Genomic DNA, 19,673 nt, shown 5'->3' with positions numbered 1-19,673 from the left:
TTATTTGGTCTTCTTCTCCCTCATATAATTTGGATTGTTTCAAAGCCATTGAGGAATCTTCACTACCAAACACTTTATCATAGCTTGGCTTCTCTTCTTCATAAACCTCCTCTTGGGGAGTGGGCAATGTTATGATATTTCCAAGAGTTATGTACTTGCCCGATTCCCTTGCCTTTATAGTTGCCCGTTGAAATACCTTTTGGGACTTATGTAAGTCTTAAAAATTCTCCCCCATTGCTTTCACTCTGTATAAAATAGAAAGTAACCTTGGGTCACGTCTATTAGACTTGGTATGTTAATGTTGTTTTCTTTTTTTATAAAACTTGTCAAGCTTATAAGAAAAACTAGAAATTTGATTAGAATAATAAGGGGAGGGTGTGTTTGGACACTCATCCCTATGTCCTTATAGATAGAACTAGAAATTTGATTAGTATAATAAGGGGAGGGTGTGTTTGGACACTCATCCCTATGTCCTTGTAGATAGCTGCACATGGGGAAACCATACTCCCAACGGATGGAGATGGTAAAATCTCTCCCTGGAGAGCGTACTTACAATCTTTCCAAAAGTGCAGTCTGTAATAATACAAACATGGGGGAGGGGGTCACAACATGACTTCCAATCATTAAACTAATATTTGTTAGAAGAAGCCATCAAGAAAAGTAAAATTAAAATAAAATCTACCTACAAAATAAAATCACAAACAAATATTTACAAACTTGAAGTCAAGCAAGTAACTAAGATTGCAAACTAACTTAATACACCAAATTGTTCCCCGATAATAGTGCTATTTTGGACAACGCTCGACTTACACATCAATTTGAGTGCAAGCCGGTAATAATCAATATATGTACCCAACTTTGGAGTCAGTCGAATCCACGAGGAATAATGTGAGTGGTGATCAAATTAACTTGAAATGATAGTTACAGGATGGATTCAAACAAACAGTACAAAAAGACAAAATAGAGGAGGTAAGTTACTACACTAGTGTTTCTTTTTGGAATTTTCTCGAATAAATTCGTGGCTATGAATAATTAGATTTTTAATAATTATGCACGAATCTTGGAATTATGCATTACTAAGGGAGTGGAATAGGGGAGCTAATTATAAGCATCGATTTAGTAACTCAAATTTGGGTAGGCTTGGTTATAGATTTTGATGCTAGTGTTTCAACAAAACACAAAAATTTTACACACTGATTCATTCAAATACCTAATGGGTGTGTTCAACAATTTAAAACAACAACATTAATCATGGCATCTCTATTTCTAGGATGACACCCATGGCATAGTTAACCTCATATTCACCATTATGTCTAAGAGAGTGAAAATTTATCAAACTATATGCATAATTGTCTATCATTTCTTTGGTCCCCATATCCATCTTTCTAGGATGATAAGGTTTCTTAAGTACACCAAAAACCCTTATTTTGAAGATAGTATTAGACTTTCTAGAGCTCGGAGCTTTCACTTATTAAGCCTATATGGGTATTTGGAGCTTTCACCTATCAAATCCAAACAAAAATAGCATAGCAATAATAGACCTCAAAAATAAGAACTACCAAATAGATTCTTATCAATCACAACCCACACATACTTTTATCCCTATTCACATATAATCCCAAGAGGGAGATTTATCTACACAAAATATAAACAAGAATAGATATACCCAAAATCTCCATTTAATCAAAGTTATAAAAGATCTAAGCAAATATTACTTAAAACTTGGCTTTCCCAAAGTATCAACAATGGAAGTGAGCAAATCTTCCACTTAGAAAGCCTCCAATGTATTCTTCACATAAAATATACACAATATTTTCTTCTCCATAAATGGTGGATACAAAGTCTCAAGCTAAACCTAGAAAATTTTTTAGGGAAAAAGGTATCTGATGGAATGGATGATACATCCAATTAGTGTTTGAGCCTTTCTATTTAAAATGGGATCAACACATGCAATTATAGTTTTTCCCTTGAGCTGAACATTTTTACCAATCCACGATCGTATAAGTATGCTTACGACCACGATTACATGACCATGATTGAATTTTTTAGTCATGATTGATAGACCATATTAACTGACCATGACCGCGGCCCATGGACTGAGACTGTGATAACAGAGGCTAGTTCACTGCAGGTCTTCAACTATACTTTTTCTGCTCCCTTTTCATCATTTCAAGCTACAATCCACATCTCTTTGTCTTTTTAACTCATATACCTATAAAGAGAGGATATTAGTGCATTATATCACAATTATATTATTTATTTGAGACAAGGTAATATGCACTAAACTGAGTGTGAATGAGTGGTAAAATCACAACTCACCACATACCAAGAGAAAATCCTCAAAACATTCCCAGGTATGAGTCAAAGAAATGCTCCCAGTATAAAGGTTAAAACCTATGTATTAATTTTCTTCTATTATAACAAGGGTGAATTATTTAGTCTCCTATTAAATTCATGACACTAAATAGAAATCTCCATTACTATGAAATTATGCGGGTATCTTGATATGGTTATATTTTATGATTAATGTTTTACGTTCAAAAATATGAGGTGCCAAGTGGAAAGACTAGATATTTTTAATTTTTGGAATTTGTTATGGTTTTATTCTTTAGAACAGTTCCCCTATTATTTATGATGCCTTCATTATTTCTGATTTCTTCTTTTAAATATGCTTTGATATTTGTTACTTGAGTCAATGGTCTTTCAAAAACCTCCTCTCTACATCCACTAGATTCCACAAATCGAATTTCACTAGATATGTTGTGTATTACCTTGATGTGTTGTATATGCATTTTGTCACAATGTTGTAAATATTAATTTGAAGAATATCTTACACTGAGGTATAGTTTCTATTTGTTGTGTTGTATTGCATTTAAGGATAGGTATCCATAAATTAATTTCTCTGGGCACTGTGTTGAAGTAGCTGCTTTGATGATAATATTAGCATGTAGAAAGAACCTTCTCGTGTTAGGTGGTGTATAAGTCTAACTAACATGTGTTCGTTCCATAAATTCTTATTATGTGGGGATGTTAGACTTTAGGACTTTGGTCTCAATCAACTCAGTATTTAGATATGATTTTCAATCTACCTATAGTGCTATAACTAAAACCTGGTTCTGGGTTGATCCCATATACTTAAAAATTGTAGGTCATTGGGTGTGATCTCTTCTTTGAGAGAAGCCCAGTCCATAAGTTATAGGGAGCTTAGCAGCTATTAGTCTGATATTCTCTAATTCCTAGTTGTAAGTTTCTCTATGCTTTTGCTATATCTGCCTCTCCTAGAAAATGTAAATTTGTGCTTTCTATGTGATTGTGTAAATATTTCCTTCTGTTACATGATTGTAGACACATTCCAAAACATTCTTGCTTTCACTTTATATTTTTATTATTGTTAGCTTTGCATGTACAAGTTTATATGTGTTTGAAGTTTCTTGTTCGTGGGTTGAGTGCTATCTATAGTTTTGGATATATAGTTTTTATTGTAGTATCTTATGGCTCTAGAATTATCTTATGGCTAGCATCATTTGTTTATTTTGCCCATACAAGTTTATATGTATTTATGATTTGGGTTTGCTATACTGTTATAGGTTCTAAGCTGGCGGTCTATCAAAACCTACCTCTATAATTCACCAGAGGTAGCGGAATAGTCTGCGTACACTCTACCCTTCATATGCCCTACTAGGTGGGTATACACTGGGTATGTTTTCGTTGTTGTTGTAAATGCTCGAATGAATACCCAACTCTATTATAGAGAAGTCTTATTGGTAAGAGAATATCTTATTTATATATTTTGCATGTAGGATAAAATATCAAAGAATCTACCTGAAGATCAGGAACTTTCTATTAGTTATATTATTCCTATGAAGATACAAGCTCATCCTAATGACGCCATTGGAAAAGTGTTTGGATCTAAATATTCTGGACATGTGCGTGGTTTAGGGGGTAATGTTTGTCCTTCAAAAGCTTTTGGAATGTCTAGAAATAGTAATGTGAATATTGGTAGCTTAAGCATTATATCTTATCAACGAGTTAAAGACTGTGAGAAACAGGTAGAAACCTTGAAAGAAAAGCTGACCGAATATGAAGAGACCAAAGAAAAGCTGGTGCAAAATGAGAATTAGTTGGAAACTCTTTATAGGTGTTTCTTTAACTTTCAATATTAGTATTTATAGTATATTTTATGAATATTTAAGGTTTGGACCTTATCTATTGTGACAATATATTGAACAATATCATAACATAGATAATTATATTTCAATTAATATCAATCTTGTGTATAATTGTCAATTTATAAGTGAATTTCTATCTTTATTCAGGAATTAGTATCAGACTCTCAGCATATTTAAAAGGAAAACAATTGCAACATATATTTAAAAAGAACTTGGCACTTTTTCAAAGGTTAAAACCATGGCAAATTTATATGTAAAATATATATTTTTCAAAAAAGATGGGCAATTTTGGCACGGTTAAAACTATGTCTAATTTATATGCAATATATATATATATATATATATATATATATGTCCTAAAAAATTGTGCATTTTTTCCACAGTTAAAATCATGGCCAATTGATATGATACCAAAATAAATTGAACAAATTACCCATGGAATGACCATGGCTAAATGCACCAAAAAATTGTGGCTAGTGGAATGTTACCAAAGACGTTACAATCGTGGCTAATTTACTCACCACACCCCTATTGGACACACCTTTAACCATGGCTAAACTATTTAGCCACTATTTGTGTACCATATAGCCATGGTTTTGCACATGGCTAAAATGCATTTTTTGTAGTGATTGGCTCATAACTGCTTCTTAATGATTATATCCTTCATGAATTTTGCATTTCCTTGAATCTTTTCTAGTGCCTCTACAAGTGGTATGTTGACTGACAACTCCTTTAACATAGATAAGAATTTATGATACTTACCCTTATTTTGTTTTTTTTCAGCCTCTAATGAAAAGAAGGGTGAGGTCTTGGGATAGTTTTTGTAATACCCTGATCATTCCTTAAGCCTAAATCTATTTTTTTGAATGGATATGTATGACTTCCAAAGTAATTGGTGTTTAAACCATATTGTATTTCTCTAATTTCCACTTTTTTTCATGTATATCATTGAATAAGCTTTTCATTGATACCAATTTCATCAAAATCCGACATCGGATGAGTGAGTTATGGCGTTTTATTGAATACAATCGGATAGCTCAGGTTTGACGGTCGATCTGGTGGACCGTCACAAAGTTGACTGACCATCAAGGTGTCCATCAGACTGGAACAAAATATCTCATTTCTGGCCCTCAAGTAACGGACGACTTGGTGGACCGTCACTTCTCTCATGGACCGCCAAATCAACCGTCACGTCGAAGCAAAACGTTCCAATTTTAGTGTTCGAGTGACAGGCGACTTGGTGGACCATCTGTCCCTCTGACGGACCGTCACAGTCCCCGATCTGCAAATTTCAACTTTTTTTCAAAGGGGCATCTTGGTTATTTTCTCTCCTTGTGGCCTTATATATATATCTATATAGAGAAGAGAAGACCATTTATCTCTATTTCTCTCTAAATTTCTTTTAAGAATTCTCTAAAAACCTAGTGTTTCTTCTAAACCCCAAAAAAATCATATCATCTCTAAGAAATTCAAGAAATCTCCCATAAATTCTTTCAAGTTGTTCAAGAACTAAGCTCCTCAAGTCAAAGGCAGCAAGGTCCTGGTCTGAAAGTGTGAGAAAGATGTTTCAAGCAAGTTTCTATATCTTCAAAATCAAAATCTAAGGTATGTTGGGTTTGAACAAGAACACTCCATTCGTTCTTGTGCCTAAAGGTTTAATTTTTACTACTGATTTATATGATTTTGCAAGTACGTTTACACCCAAATTTCTTTATTTATGATTTATGAGATTTGAGTTGAATAAGTTTGATATTTATGATTATTTCACCATCCTGTTTCCTAAATTGGGGGTTTATTCCATAAGCTGTATATTATCATTATGTATTGATGATTTCTAAGCAATTTAACTAAAGTGCCATGAGTTGAATATTCTTAATATGAATTTATGATTTTTGAATGATTTAAGATAAGTGTTATGAGTTATGCCTTTCCATGAGAAATTGAACTATTAAATGTATATTGATATGTCAACTTGAGAGTAAAGAATGAGTCTTGTGATGTTTCCATAAAGCTTTTGATATTTGAAATGACTTGATAAACAAATGTATTTGATGATGAGAAATATTGTGTTGAATTGAGTTTAGTCGAGTTAGGAATTCACAAGACGTTTATGATTTACAAATGAGATATATATTTATGTTTTGGTCCTTATAATAGAACCATGAGTTGATATTGATTGAGGTAGATTTCCTAACGTGTTTTGAGCTGAGTTTGGGAGGAGTATTTAGCACCAAGCAAGAAATTTGGTATTTTCCCAAAACTATGTTCCACCGTAGGATTGATGTTGATAATTGGGGGCCAAAGACTGATTATGAGATTGTGAAGATAAGATTGAGGTTGTACTTCCTGGCAAGAGTACAACACCCCTGCCAATGTGGGGTTCTCTCCTTAGGAAGGCAAAACGTTGGACTTTGTGCGGCTCTCATGGGGTAGTCATGTCTGTTATAAAAAACTCCTACGTTTATAATGATTTAAGTCTCTTGAGTTACCAAAAAATCCTACGTTTATAATGATTTAAGTCACTTGAGTTACCAAGTCACTCAAAGTCATGAGTTAAAGATTTTGAGTTGAGATAAATGATTTACGAGATTTATGAAGCATGTATTACTACTGATAACTTATGAGAAAAATATTTCAGATAATTCAAGAGAAGAGAATTATTATGGTCAGCATGCATGATTTTCTTATACATTTATGATATTATTTAAATGTTGCATCCACCCCCGCATACTTAGTACATTCCCAAGTACTAACTCCCATACTCTTTTGTATTCCATATTTTATCATGATATAGGTCCAGGTGCTCAGTCGTAGCAGCGACAGTGATCTTCGAGTACCTTCTTCTACATCTCTACAGTTGGTGAGTCCTCATGGTTCGAAGACATGCATCTCTCATTTTGTCTTATTGATAGAAGGTCTTTTATTTTTAGTTCAATACGAGTCAGTTGGAGATCTGTCCCAATGGCTCCTCAGTCTTATGTAGTATTGGCTTTGTCAGATTAGTGTGCCAGTATATACAAAATCTCAGTATTTTTTGGTTGTACAGGACAGTATCATATTGTATCTAAGCGTGGTCATGACATGCTTATTCCTCTTTATCCTAGAATGATTTATGTTACAGTGAGTTATGAAAGTGATGACAGGCTGAGAGGGTTAGCTTGTGGCCACGTGTGACCTTAAGCACTGTGTGACATCTCGGGATGGGTTCTTGGGGTGTTACAAGCTTAGTATCAGAGCCTAAGGTTTGAAGAGTCCTAGGGAGTTTGACAAGCCTCGTTACATAGAGTCTTGATCATCGGTGTGTAGTGCGCCTCATCTATGAGCAAGAGGCTACAGACATTTTAGGAAAATTTATTTCTTTCTTTCAAGAGTCTATTGTGCCTATGACTGTTTTTCTCTGCGGTTAATTCGTGCTCTCTTATACAAGAAAATGCCTCCTTTTAGAGCTCGTACAAACAACGAATGACCTTAACCCATTGATTCTTTAGGTGAGACGGTGTCCTATGCCGAATTCCAGGTAGCTTTCCAAGTACTAGCCCAGGCGGTCACCGCCAATGCCCAAGCCAACACCCAGGCTATTGTTCCACCTCCGCAAAGGAATAATTTGGCAGAAGCCTAAGTTCGTGACTTTATGCAAATGAATCCACCTGAGTTCTATAGGTCAAAAGTAGGTGAGGACCCATAAATGTATTTAGATGAAGTAAGAAAGATCACTCAGATTATGCACGTGACTAAGAAGAAGAGTGTTGAATTGGCTGCCTATCGAATGAAAGATCTTGCATATGATTAAGTAGAGATGTAGAGGAAAAGTAGAAGGGATAATGATGCTCCTGTGACTTGGCAATTATTTCAAGATGCCTTCTTAGGTAGATTCTTTCCCCCAAAGCTGAGAGAAGAAAAATTAGAAGAATTTATGAACTTGAGATAGGGCCCCATGATAGTTAAGGAGTATTGCCATAAGTTTAACCAGTTTTCTAAATATGGTCTCGGTATGATGGCTGATTCTAGAACTAGTATTTGTAAGTTCTTGGATGGTGTATCTAGTTATGTCATGAAAGAGTGTGATCCTCTATGCTTAATAAGGACATGGACCTTTCAAGACTAATGATCCATGCTCAGTAGATTGAAGTAAACAAAGTGAAAGAGAGAGAGAGAGTGAGAGAAAGTAGGAGAGTTAGATCAGAGCAGCAGGTGCATGGTCAGACTAGATTTTCTGGAGGGATCCGCCCTCAGTTCCAGAGCCATTCTCTTATGCCAGCGCCTTTATTATCCAGTACTTCTACATTTAGAATTAGGTAGGAGCAGGGTAATAGGCCTACTATCTCCAGGTACTAGGATAGCTTGAGTAATAGACCTCATCCTCCCCCATTTCTAAAGTGTGGTAGAGACCATCTCGGTGAGTGCTTAATCGGTCAGAGAGGTTGTTTAGGTTGTGGTAAGTTGGGCCATAAGTTCAGAGATTTCTCGCTTATATACTATACAGGTGAGTCGCGATGTTCTTCTTCAGAGTCAGACTATTAGTGCACCAGCCCCTATAGTTTGTCCTACTCCTCCTCAGGGTGCCTCTTCTAGTACTGTCGGCGGTCAATGCCAGAATTTCTTTTATGCTATACCACCCCGGTTGGAGCAAGAGGATTCACCAGATGTTATTACTGGTATGCTCAGTGTATTTTATTTTGATGTGTATGTGTTAATGGACCCTGGGTTAAGTCTTTCTTATGTGACTCCGTTGGTGGCTGTGAATTTTAAAATCAGTGCTGAAAAGATCCCTAAGCCTTTCCTAGTCTCTACACCCGTGGGTGAATTTGTTGTTGCCAAGCAAGTATATAAAAAATATCCTATCACTGTCCTTCATAGAGTCATGATTGTAGATTTGATTGAGCTAGACATAGTTGATTTTGACATTATTCTGGGTATGGATTGACTTCACTCTTATTATGCGTCTGTAGACTGTCATACTCATGTGGTCAAATTTTAGTTTCCTAATGAGCCAGCTTTTGAGTGGTTCAGAAATTCTGTGTCACCTAAAATTCATTTCATATCCTATCTTAAAGCTAGGTAATTGATATCCAAGGGTTTTATCTATCATTTGGTTTGAGTTAGGAATACTAAGTCTTAGACTCCATTCAATCTCTTAGTGTTGTTAATGAGTTTTCTAATGTTTTTCCCGAAGATCTCCTAGGGGTACCTCCCGATAGAGAGACAAAATTCGGAATTGATCTTCTCCCTGATACACAACTAATTTATATTCCTCTGTATTGTATGGCCCCCCTAGAACTTAGGGAGTTGAAAGAGCAACTCAAAGATCATCTTGATAAGGATTTTATAAGGCCCAGTGTATCTCCCTGGGGTGCATCTATTTTGTTCAAGCAAAAGAAAGACGGTTCATTACGTATGTGCATAGACTATCGTCATCTTAACAAGGTCACAGTCTAGAACAAGTACCCTCTTCCTAGAATTGATGACTTATTTGATCAGCTGCAAGGTGCTAGTTATTTCTCAAAAATAGATTTGAGATCCGGTTACACCAACTTAAAGACAAAGATTCTGATATTTCAAAGACAGTTTTCCGCACTAATTATGGTCATTTTGAATTTTTAGTCATATCCTTTGGATTAACTAATGCCCCAGCAACTTTTATGGAACTCATAAATTGGGTGTTCAGACCATACCTGGATATGTTCGTTATTGTGTTCATATATGATATTCTTGTGTACTCCTAAAGTGAGAACGACCATGTAAATCATCTCTGAATTCTCTTACAAACCTTTAGAGATCAGCAGTTGTTTGCCAAATTTAACAAGTGTAAATTTTGTCTTTGGTCAGTTGCTTTTTTGGGTCATATTGTTTCTTCTGATGGTATCCGAGTTGATCCTCAAAAGGTAGAAGCTGTGAAAATTGGCCTAGACCTATTTCCCCATCTGATATTAGAAGTTTCTTGGGTCTAGATAGATACTACAGTTGTTTTGTAGAAGGTTTCTCTTCCATTGCTGCTCCATTGACCCAGTTGACCCAAAAGAAAGTTAAATTTTAGAGGTTAGATTCTTGCGAGAAGAGTTTTCAGGAATTGAAGACCTGACTCACTTTAGCCCCTGTGATGACCCTTCCTAATGGTGTAGATGATTTTGTGGTATATTGTGATACTTCCAGAGTTGGTTTGGTTTGCATGTTTATGCAGAAGGGTAAGGTTATAGCCTATGCTTCCCGATAGTTAAAACCTCATGAGAAGAATTATTTGACCCATGACCTTGAGTTAGCTGCAGTAGTTTTTGCTTTGAAAATTTACTGACACTAATTGTATGGTGTTCATGCTGATGTCTTTATAGATTACAAGAGTTTGCAATTTGTGTTTACTCAGAGAGAGTTGAATCTTTGATAGAGATGATGGTTAGAGTTGCTGAAATACTACGATATGAGCATGTTGTATCACCTGATCAAGGCCAACATAACGGAAGATGCCCTTAGCAGGTCATCCCTGGGAAGTGTAGAGCATGTAGAGGAAGATAAGAGGGTATTGGTTCGTGAAGTGCATTGTTTGGCTATGTTGGGCGTTAGATTGCTTGATTCAGCTGAGGGTAGTGTTTGGGTTCAGAGTAGTTCTGAATCCTCCCTAGTTTCGGAAGTAAAGGAGAAGCAAGATATGGATTCTCGTTTTGTCGAACTGAAAGAGTTAGTTAAGGACGAAAAGGTAGAGGTTTTCTTCCAAGGGAGAGATGGTGTCTTGAGATTTTAAAATAGATTATGTGCTCCTGATGTTGATGATCTGAGGCAGTGAATTATGGATGAAGCACATGGCGTGTGACATTCTATTTATCCCGGTTCTACCAAGATGTACCACGATTTACGGGAAATTTTATTGTTGGAATGGTATGAAAAGGATGTGGCAAAGTTCTTAGAGAAGTGTGCAACTTGCCAGCAGGTGAAGATAGAACACCAGAGACCTGGTGGAATGATGCAAGAATTTGGTATCCCTACTTGGAAGTGGGAGAAAGTGAATATGGATTTTGTGACTGGTTTACCTCCTTCTCGTCATCATCATAATTCTATTTGGGTTGTTGTAGACAGGTTGATGAAGTTAGCACATTTTTTGCCAGTACATACATCTTTTACCGCTGAGGACTATGCTAAGCTGTATATCCGAGAGTTAGTCAGGTTTCATGGAGTTCCATTATCTATCATCTCTGATAGAGGTACTCAGTTTACTTCTCAGTTTTGGAGAACCTTTCAGAAGGGTCTTGAACCCAAGTTCATCTTGGCTCCACTTTTCATCCACAGATAGACGGTCAGGCTGAGAAGACTATTCAAACTTTGGAGGATATATTGAGGGCCTGTGTTCTTGATTTCAAAGAAAGTTGGGATGAACATTTGCCATTGATTGAATTTGCTTCCAATAATAGTTTTCATGCTAGTATTGGAATGGATCTGTTTAAAGCTTTGTATAGAAGAAGATATAGATCGCCTATAGGTGGTTAGAAGTGGGTGAAGCTGATGTGATTTGTCCTGTATTGTGTTCGAGGCCATGGAAAAAGTTAAGTTGATTCAGGAGAGGTTAAGGATAGCCTAGAGTCGTCAGAAGTCGTATGCAGATGTGAGAAGAAGAGATCTTGAGTTTGAAGTCAATGATTTCATGTATTTGAAAATCTCACCCATGAAAGGGGTAAAAAGATTTGGAAAGAAAGGGAAGCTGAGTCCCAGATATATTGGCCCTTATAGAGTTGTGGATTGTGTTGGGAAAGCAACTTATGAGATTGAGTTGCTTGCAAAATTGTCAGCTGTCCATCCTGTGTTTCATGTGTCTATGCTCAAGAAGAACATTGGAGACTCTGTTGTTGTTCATTCGTTGAAAGGTTGTGATGTTCAGGATAGCCTTTCGTATGATGAAATCCCGGTTGAAATACTAGATTATCAAGCCCATAGACTGAGGAACAAGGAAGTTCCCTTGGTTAAAGTTCTATGGAGAAGTCAATCAGTAGAGGGTGCCATTTTGGAAACAGAAGTACATATACGAGCTACTTACCCTTATCTTTTCTTCGTGAGTTCAAATCAAGCTGAAGGTACTATTCCTCTAACTTAGTTTCCTTCTAATCTAATGTATTCATCTATATGGTTATTCCCTCTATGATTCGTTCATTTGGTGAAGTACTCAAGAGTATTAGAGTAAAATGAGCCTTCTATGTGAGTAGTTCTAGCTGTGCATCATCATTTTCTCTTGTTCTTGGCCTATCTAGCAACATTCGAGGACGAACATTTCCAAGGGGGAGATATTGTAATACCCCAATCATTCCTCAAGCCTAAATCTGTCTTCTTGAATGGATATGTATGACTTCCAAAGTCATTGGTGTTTAAAGCATGTTGTATTTCTCTAATTTCCACTTTTTTTCATGTAGATCATTGAATAAGCTTTCTATCGATACCAATTTCATCGAAATCCGACATCAGATGAATGAGTTATGACCGTTTTACTGAATGCTATAGCATAGCCTAGGTTTGACAGTCGATCTGGTGGACCATCACAAAGTTGACTGACCATCAAGGTGTCCGTCAGACCAGGATAGAATGTCTTATTTCTGGCCCTCAAGTGAAGGACGACTTGGTGGACCGTCACTTTTCTGATGGACCGTTAGGTCAACCATCACGTCGAGGAAGAACGTTCCAGATTTAGTGTTCGAGTGAGGGACGACTTGGTGGACCTTCAGTTCCTCTGAAGGACCGTCAGGTCGATCGTCACATGCCCCGATCAGCAAATTTCAAATTTTTTTCAAAGGGGCATCTTGGTCATTTCCGTTCCTTGTGGCCTTATATATGTCTATGTAGAGAAGAGAAGACTATTTCTCTCCATTTCTCTCCAAATTTCTTTCAAGAATTCTCAAGAAATCTAGGGTTTCTTCCAAACCCAAAAAAATCAAATCATCTCCAAGAAATTCAAGAAATCTCCCATAAATTTCTTCAAGTTCTTCAAGAACTAAGCTCCTCAAGTCAAAGGAAGCAACGTCTTGGTCTAAAAGTGCGAGAAAGAAGTTCAACCAAGTTTCTATATCGTCAAAATCAAAATCTAAGGTATATGGGGTTTTAACAAGAAACTCCTTTCGTTTTTGTGCCTAAAGGTTTAATTTCTACTACTGATTTACATGATTTTGCAAGTGGGTTTACACCCAGATTTCTTTAATTATGATTTATGAGATTTGAGTTGAATAAGTTTGGTACTTATGATTATTTCACCATCATACTTCCTAAATTGAGGGTTTATTCCATGATCTGTATATTATCATTATGCATTGATGATTTCTAAGTAATTTAACTCAAGTTTCATGAGTTGAATATTCTTAATATGAATTTATGATTTTTTAACGATTTGAGACAAGTGTTATGAGTTATGCATTTCCATGAGAAATTTAACTATTTAATGTATATTCATATGTGAACTTGAGAGTCCATAATGAGTCTTGTGATGTTTCCATGAAGCTTTTGATATTTGAAATGACTTGATAAACAAATGTATTTGATGTCGAGAAAGATTGTATTGAGTTGAGTTGAGTCGAGTTAGGAATTCACAAGACATTACGATTGAAAAATGAGATATATATTTATATTTTGGTCTTTATAATAGAACCATGAGTTGATATTGATTGAGGTAGATTTCCTAACGTGTTTTGAGCTGAGTCAGGAAGGAGTATTTAGCACCGAGCGAGAAATTTGATATTTCCCCAAAACTACATGCCACCGTAGGATTGATGTTGATAATTGTGGACCAAAGGATAAGTATGAGATTGTGAAGATGAGATTGAGGTTGCACTCCCTGGAAAGAGTACAACGCCCCTGCCACTGTGAGGTTCTCTTCTTAGGAGGGTAACACGTTGGACTCCATGCGGTTCACATGGGCTAGTTATGTCGGTTATAAGAAACTCCCACGTCCATAATGATTTAAGTCTCTTGAGTTACCGAGTCACTGTAAGTCATGACTTAAAGAGTTTGAGTTGAGATAAATGATTTACGAGATTTATGAAGCATGTATTACTATTGATGATTTATGAGAAAAATGTTTCAGATAATTCAAGTGAAGAGAATTATTATGGTTAGCATGCATGATTTTCTTATACATTTATGATATTATTTAAATGTTGCATCAACCCCCGCATACTTAGTACATTCCCAAGTACTGACTCCCATACTCTTTTGTATTCTATATTTCATCGTGATATAGGTCCAGATGCTCAGTCGCAGCAGCGACAGCGATCTTCAAGTACCTTCTTCTACATCTCTGCAGTTGGTGAGTCCTCATGGTTTGAAGACATGCATCTTTCATTTTGTCTTGCTGATAGAAGGTCTTTTATTTTTAGTTCAATACGAGTCAGTTGGAGATCTGTCCCAATGGCTTCTCAGTCTTATGTAGTATTGGCTTTGTCAGATTAGTGTGCCAGTATGTACAAGATCTCAGTATTTTTTGGTTGTACAGGACAGTATCATTTTGTATCTAAGCATGGTCATGACATGCTTATTCCTCTTTATCTTAGCATGATTTATGTTACAGTGAGTTTTGAAAGTGATGACAGGCTTAGAGGGTTAGCATGAGACCACGTGTGACCTCAAGGACAGTGTGCCGTCTCAGGATAGGTTCTTGGGGGGTTACAAGTTTTCAAAATAGACTTCTCAGTGTTATATTTTACTTTCTTTTGCTTGTTACTTTTATGAACATCAACATGATCATCTGTATTAGCTGGATCAATTAAGGTGTTTGCAGGTGGATCGATGGTGGTTTTACCATTTCCAGTGGTAATGACATGGCAATGACTATCATTCTTAGGATTTACCACCGTATTAATAGGATGAGTGCAATGTTTTCTTTGATTCAATGTGGTTGTCATTTGGCTAAACTGCTGCTCCAATTGCTTGATTGTAATAGAATGTGACTCAACTTTCTAATTCAGCCCCAACAGGTCCGCTTTAATCTCCTTAAGACAGCTCTCTTGACTTTTTTGGCCTTTGACTAATTTAGACAACATTGCCTCCATTCTAGACTAAATATCCTGGCTACCTGGTGAGACATATATGTCACCCTTCTCTTTGTATTCACCTTTGCATAACCAATAATAATCTCAATCTCTTCTCCTATCTCTACATCTATCATAGTAATAGTTTCAACCTTGATTTCTTTTCCCTTAGGCTCAGAAATCCACCAATTAATGATCAAAATACTTTGCTTCCTCTTTAGACTCATTCTCATAAGATCTAGAAGTAGAACTCTTCGCACCTACTACATTTACTTTCTCAGCACTCATTATTCTGAATTGTTTAGTAAGAAGCCAATATCTGTCCAAAGTTGTCCAACCTTTTATGCTACCAAATCATGACCAACTCCATAATCATTAGCTTCTCCAATGGCATATGTACCTACATCACGCTCAACATCTCTAGTATACCAACCTCGATTAGTTACCAAAATATCATCTAGATTCTCTTGCGTTGTGTTCCACCAAAGATACATAAATTAACCACCCAAAATTGTATGTTCCATTATTCTTGAACTGACCTTCAGTGATTTACAGAAGATTTCCAACAAATTAGATCCTGTGATTCTGCGATTAGGTACCATGTGCATCTTCTTCTTGAATCTAAATCATGCCTCATACATGGATTCTATGGGTATCTCTATGAGATTATAGATTTTATCTTACAATCATATCATCCTTAGAGGAGGGAAGAACCCATTCAAAAATTGTCTACACAACTCATGCCAAGTAGTGATTGAACCTTTCGGAAGTTCCCCTAACCATAGCAATTCTTCTTGAATAAGCAAAAATAGGAACAACTTTAACCTCAATGCTTCTTGTTCCAGGCCCAAAATAGCATAAGAAGTACAAATCCCAATAAAATTCGCAAGATACAATTTTCCATAGTCAATTCCTGATCCCAAAAATTCACCCATCAAGTTTAGTAATTAGTTCATTGCACTAGTAATACCAAATTTATCAATGGGAGTAGAGCTGGAGGAATGGTGGCTTCTGTCTCAACAGGTTCAATATTTCCCATGTCCTCATCTTTGTTATATGGATGAATAACTAATATGCAGGAATCATCGAAGTTCTACCTCTTTTAACTCTATCTTGATGCTCGGCCATTTGTCTTTTCCTGGCTAGTGTTGCTTGTTAGGCTAGCCTAGCCTCTTCAACTAACCATGATTCCTCAGCTACTCTATCTTCTTCCATTGTTGATGCTAGTAATTTCCGAGTCTGTCTATCATCAACATTCGATGGATTATTAGTTAAGACATGAGGCGCAATCTGAGGGTCTTAAACCCCAGAAGGAACACTATTATGAACTTAATCTGATATTCTTTGCAGCGTTTGAAGATTTCTTTTAGGCTTTAGATAAAAAAGGAGTATGGTCTTGCCTCTTCTCCTAGTGTTTGACTTACACTGTATGCCGAATTAAGAATAGGAAATACAACTTCCAAACTTCACCAACTTCAATTAATAATTCACAGCGTCTTCCCCAACAACTGTGCAAAAATTTAATGTTGCCCAAAACTAACCTCCAAAGAAGTATGCTATGATCGATGCCAAATATAGTAAGAAAAACTAGGTTAGCGTCTAATCCACAAGGAAAGCATTGAACAATATCGCAAACTTGAAAAAATCCATGAGTAGTGCAGAAAAGTAAATAGGGGAACATTTGTAGTGTGAATAGTAATAGAACTTGAATTCTTGGCTTTGTAAACAGTAGAAGACGAATAATAGGACTGTGCTCCCCTTGGTTTCTCAACTCTTTAAACTTATCATGTTCAATTCACCTATCTTGATGCTCTTCATGTAAAGTAAACAAGATATGTTTTACTAACCATCATGTGAACATGTTGATAAATCATACCCTTTACCTTATGAGTATCAGGGCGTAAACTTAATTCTCCTTATCTATAACCTCAGTTCAACTTTCACCTTTCGGGTCTCAAGTTGATTAGATGATTTGGAGGAATTATAAGATGGACATGAATCTCAAATTACTATCTTAGTCCCCTTTCCTAATCTCAAGCTCCCTTGTGAGGAAGTTCTCAAATATAGGAAATCCTCAAGCATGTATAGTAACTCTGATGTCAATTAATACAAAGAAGATTAAGATACAAGCATCTACACAAAAATAAATGAATCTCCTACTTTATTTACATAGTTAATCAGCCTGGATATCTACAACCCTAGTCAAGGGAATTATCCGCTCATGTTTATGCAACATTCCATGATAATCAATAAAGAAGACATTTAATTAATTGCAAAAAATAATAAGTAGAAAATCTGAAGTCTTCAATTAAATAAAAGCCCAAAAATCTCAAGAACACAATCTCAAAGATCAATATATGTAAAAACTAGTAAAAGTATTGTAAATGTGTGTAACATATTAAAGGAATAACCCTAAGGTATTTATATTATCTCAAAATAACCTAGCAATCCTAATTAAAACATAATAAGAAAAGTATGTTGGGAGAAGGTATGACTCACGTAGTCCACTCGTAAGATCTTCTTACGACTCATATAATGTTTTTCATATGTACTCCAGTGACTGATCTTTCAAGTCTTTAGGCCTCTATTGTATTTATAACTCATCCTCATGAGTCGTACCTTGTCCATACCACTTGTGGTCATCACTCATCACTAATTAGGCCATGATATTTCAATGCACTGGACACTAGCCTCTTCATGACTTATCTGTAAGAGTCATACTCAGATCTTTTGACTCGTCTTCTTCTGTGACTTCAACTCTAACTGTAAGTTTACTTTTTGTTCTCGGAATGATTGCTTCTCTAGACTTATAGCCTCATCTTACGGTTCGTACTCTCTAGTCGTACACACTCTTCACTTGACTTTTATTACTAATGTGCTTATGACTACACCTAAATGTGGCATAATGTGTTGACGACATGTGCTCGGACTTTTAGGATGTACAAACTTCATCTTTTTTCAGGGCTTTTTCTTCAAATTTCATTCCAAGACTATTATTCACCTTTTTTACCTACAACAACCACAAAACCACATGATACCTATAAAAATAACCTATGTATAAGCATAAATTCTTTTGTTTACAGCATCGAAAGTGTCATGTTTCCATGATTCATCAGTCTCCACGAAACATTAAACACAAGAATATCCTTAAAATGCAAACACCTCAAATCAGTAGCCAAAATAATCGAAGACTCCTCCACAAAGGTCATATGCTCATCTAACTGGACTAAGTCCTATCTAACCACATAAAATGGATCAGGAATATAATGCCATAACATAAAGACATGGAAAACTGGTTAAACAATTGCAAAATCCTAAGGTAAAGCTAACTCATAAGCTACCTCACCAATTATATGAAGAATCTCCAAAAGGCCAATGTATCGAGGACTGAGCATACCTTTCCTTTTGAATCTCATCGTACCCTTTATGGGAGATATAAGGATAAATACACAATAAACAACTCCAAATCTCAAGGAACAAAGCTTATGATCTTCATAGGCTTTTTGGCTACTGTAGGCTACCCTCAGCCTATCATAAATCACCTTGAATCTATCCAATGAGACCTAAAGAAAATATATACCATGAGGCCTCACCTAAAAAATATCAAACCACCCAACGGGAGAATGACATCTCCTACCATAAAATATCTCAAACCAGGCCATCTCAATACTTAAATGATAAGTGCTGTTATATGCAAACTCTGCCAAATCTAAGTGATGGTCTCATTGGCCTCCAAAATCCATAACACAAGCTTAGAGTATATCCTTAAATACTGAATAGTTTGCTAGGATAGGCCATCGATGTGTGGCTAAATGGATGTACTCAAATCCACTTGAATACCCAAGTCCCCCTGAAATCATCTCCAAAACCTCAAAGCGAACATAGAGCCATGATCTGAAATGATAGAAATGGGAACCCCATGAAAATAGACTATCTCTTACACATATATATGGGCTAATCTCTCAACACTGAAGGTAATTTGAAAAGGAATAAAGTGCGTTAATTAGTCAAACGATCCACAATAACCAAAATTCCATCAAAACCACGGGAGGTATAAGACAAACCACTAATGAAGTCTATTGTAATCCATTCCTATTTCTACTTAAGAATGGCCAACTTCTAAGTCAAACCACCAGGACACTGATGCTCGGACTTTACCTATTGACAACATAGGCAATGGCCATTTCCACTTGAGAATGGTAAACTTCTAAGTCAAACCACCAAGGAATGTCACTATATCAAGACAAAACTCACAGTTGTAGAATTTGGTAAACAATAAATGATCACTTAGAGTTTGGAGAACGATCCTCAAGGTTTACTGATAGGATATGAAAACACGATACATTTAATACTTAATACCATGAATTTATGCCTGGACTTAGGTTATTTTAGGAGTTATGATGTGCTTTTGTTCCTATTGGAGGATACATTGGTGGATGATAGTGCTTAGCTAAATGATGTAACAAAAGACTTATTCAGACCAAGTTACAAAAGGTATGAGTCCCTTCACGAGTCG

This window comes from Capsicum annuum, chromosome 6 (assembly GCF_002878395.1).
Source record: "Capsicum annuum cultivar UCD-10X-F1 chromosome 6, UCD10Xv1.1, whole genome shotgun sequence".
Classification (NCBI taxonomy): domain Eukaryota; kingdom Viridiplantae; phylum Streptophyta; class Magnoliopsida; order Solanales; family Solanaceae; genus Capsicum; species Capsicum annuum.
This window is presented reverse-complemented; position numbering follows the sequence as displayed.